The sequence below is a fragment of the Palaemon carinicauda genome, chromosome 32, assembly GCF_036898095.1.
Source record: "Palaemon carinicauda isolate YSFRI2023 chromosome 32, ASM3689809v2, whole genome shotgun sequence".
NCBI lineage: Eukaryota > Metazoa > Arthropoda > Malacostraca > Decapoda > Palaemonidae > Palaemon > Palaemon carinicauda.
The window spans coordinates 64,776,151-64,780,222 of NC_090756.1; positions in this window are offsets into that span (position 1 = coordinate 64,776,151).

A 4,072-nucleotide genomic window follows, 5' to 3' on the forward strand; every position below is an offset into this window, starting at 1 on the left:
GATTTTCACTCTTCTCCACAGAGCAATCTTTTTGACCTCTTGTTGGTAATCTTTCCATACCGAAATTATTTATCTATGTGAATATTTTAAGAAAAACAGTTTCCCCACAAAATACTTTTGAAACTTCTTAATAGATTATTGAATGATAAGCTGGCCCAGACTCCAAAAACACTTAACTAAAATTTTATGCGAGTTTTCCTTTTCTCCATGAAGATTTCCTTAAGAGAAAGTTTACAGAAATTATCCAACAACACTTCCCAGCTGTGGAAGTTAAACTCATCCCTAAGAACCCTTTCACTATTGGCTCGCTTTTCCACTTCAAAGATTGATTGAGTCCTTATATGTCCTCTGGTGTCGTATATAAATATATTTGCCCAAAGTGTAATTCTGGGACCTACGTAGGATCTACCAAAGAGGTTGTTAAAGGTCAGAATTGATTCCCATAGAGGTGTTAGCTATCGAACTGGTTGCAGAATATACAACCCTGAACTTTCTAATATTCGGATTCATTCTAAAATGTGCAAACAAAATATTGGAAACAAAGATTTTACCATCGTTGGTCAAGTGTCAAATAATCATGGCTTACCTCTTCTTGAATCCATACTGATCAAACAACTAGTTCCGTCGTTAAATACCCAAGCTTCTTCTATTCAGTTATATTTGTCATAGTTTTCTGTGGTTTGTTTTCATACAGTTTCCCACTACGCTTCTGCAAGATTGGTTCCACTACTTTGTCTAATATATATATATATATATATATATATATATATATATATATATATATATATATATGTATATATGTATATATATATATATATATATATATATATATATATTTAATTTTCATTTAAATTTTAACTGATTTTTATAGTTTTAAATGAATTTGTAAAAAAAAATAACTTTTTCTTAATTATTTTGTATATGATTTATTTTTAGCCCTTGACAATGTGATTAAGAATCACCGAACGTTGGGAATAAAAAAAAAAGGACATTTTGAACTACTTGCCCTACCCATACCATGAAAGTTCTGTCCATTGCTGGCTGTTGCTGCCTTCACGAATATATATATATATATATATATATATATATATATATATATATATATATATAGATTTATATTTATATTTATATTTATATTTATATTTATATTTATATTTATATATATATATATATATATATATACACACACACATATATATATATATATATATATATATTTATATATTTATATATTTATATATTTATATATTTATATATTTATATATTTATATATATATATATTTATACATATATATATATATATGTATATATATATGTATATATATATATGTATATATATGTATACACACATATATATACATATATATATATATATATATATATATATATATATATATATATATGTGTGTTTATATATTTATATATTTATATATCTATATATTATATATATATATATATATATATATATATATATATATATATATATATATATATATATATATATATATATATATATATATGCTTTTGTGTGTTTGTGTTGTTAAAATTACACCTGAACCTACATTATATCATTTAATTGTTGATTGGGGATCGTGAGTTACTTTTGTCTGAAAGCTCACCGCAATCCAACCTAGTATGACCAGATAGTCTAGGTTTGTATTTCCTTAAAATACACTGGACTATATCTTTCATTTGGTAAATATTTATATTTTTCATAAACATAGTATCATATTATTCACCAAAAAAATAACAACAAAAAGTATAAAGACTTTCCTATTGATTCTCTAATATATATTGAAAGCAATGTCTGTGTCTCTACATAGAGCAAACAACTTCTAAGTATAAAGTACCTTTGGCTCTTGGATATATAAAAGACTTTTGTTACTATTATTATTATTATTATTATTATTATTATTATTATTATTATTATTATTATTAATATTAATAATATTAATATTATTATTATTATTATTATTATTATTATTATTAATATTAATATTAATATCAATATTAATATTAATATTAATATTAATATTAATATTAATATTATTATTGTTATTATTATTATTATTATCATTATTATTATTATTATTATTGATAGTAGTAGTAGTAGTAATAGTAGTAGTAGTAGTAGTAGTATTACTATTACTATTACTATTACTATTACTTTACTATTTCTATTTGTAGCATCCTCATCCTCATCCTTATCATCATCATCATCATCATCATCATCATCATTATTATCATCATCCGTATCCATATACTTATCTAAATCCTTATTATTACTATTATTATTATTATTATTATTATTATTATTATTATTATTATTATTATTATTATTATTATTATTATTATTATTATTATTATTATTATTAAAAGCTAAGTTTCAACCCTAGTTGGAAATGCTAGATGCTATAACACTAAGGGCCCCTACATGGAAAAATACCCCAGTTAGGAAAGCAAATAAGGAAATAAATAAATTACAAGTAAAGTTATGAATAACTATATTAAAATATGATAAGAAAAGTAGCAACATTAAAATATGTCTTTCCTATTCAAACTATGAAAACTTCAAATAAAAAAAGAGGAAAAAAAAGATAGAATGATGTGGTCGAGTATACCCTCAAGCAACAGAACTCGCAAGGATGAAAAAAAGCTATTGTTGATAATGAAGGAATTATTTGCAAAAAAAAAAAAAAAAAAAAAAAAAAAAGCAGGGATTTACAATGACAAGGCGTAAAGAGAAATTTAATTAAAACAAAAGGAATTCTTTTTTAACAGATACTTGACTGAATGAAAAAATAAATTATTGATAAAATCATACACAGATATCTCTAATATCAAAGTGTAGATAATCTTACAATATTATTACTTCCTCATGTTTTGCATAATTTGACTTTCTTGTTATTGCCAGCAAAATAAAATAGGAAAATTCAGTTATAAATGCTGAACAACCTTTGATATTGGCAGAGAATGTATCATAAAAAACCAGAAGTCTTTGATTTTTATGACAACCTGTAAGAAACAGCAGTTGTCAATATTTATCCTCTTTATCTCATAACCCTTTCTTTAATGACCTCTTTATTACTGTTTAATTTTTCCTGTTAATTCCTCTCGCCCCTCTTCTATTGCATCATCTCCTCTTGTCCTTGTTTTTTATTGTATTAATTATACCGTCTTCTCTTCGTCCTAAATTATTTATAATTAGCGATGGGAACTGACGTAACATATTAAAAGATGAATATCCAGAAGAGAAAAAAGAATGCAGAAAATACCTTTCATGAAACCACCCTTGCGCAATGGGAGTCGAGATTGCTGCTTAATATTCAGATTAGAAGAGAGAGAGAGAGAGAGAGAGAGAGAGAGAGAGAGAGAGAGAGAGAGAGAGAGAGAGAGAGAGAGATCGCCACCAGAGTCCCACCTCGATCTAATATCCAATGGAACGAAATTGCAATCCCAAACTTCCAGGTAAATTAAATAAACAATATTTTGTATGGCGATTCAAATCTATATCAGGGATATCGAAGAAGAAACGAGAGACCTGAATTAATTAGTAAGAGAAAATCTTTTCCTGTATTATGATATCATAGATTCATTAGTTTAAATTGTAAGATTTTTTTCTGGAATTTATTTTGTGACTTAATGAAGCGAAAATATCTCTATTCAACTTTTGTCGAATAAATGATGTTGTTTGCCATAATTTTTCTTTCAAAGTTGAATGGTTTGGTTTAGTTAGAGTTTTGTAATAGGTAATAAGTTTATTGCTATTATTATTATTATTATTATTATTATTAAGATGATGATGATGACTAACAACAACAACAACAACAACAACAACAACAACAATAATAATAATAATAATAATAATAATAATAATAATAATAATAGAATAATAATAATGATAATAATAATAATAATGTGTATTGAAAATCCAGTTATATACGTTGTATATTTGAAAGGTAGACCAAGTGCTTCTTCAGCTGAAGAGGTACTTTGTAAAAAGTGCCAATCTGGAAATTTTCACACATCGTATATGATTGTGGCTATTTAATACCCCAGATTTTTGGTTTAT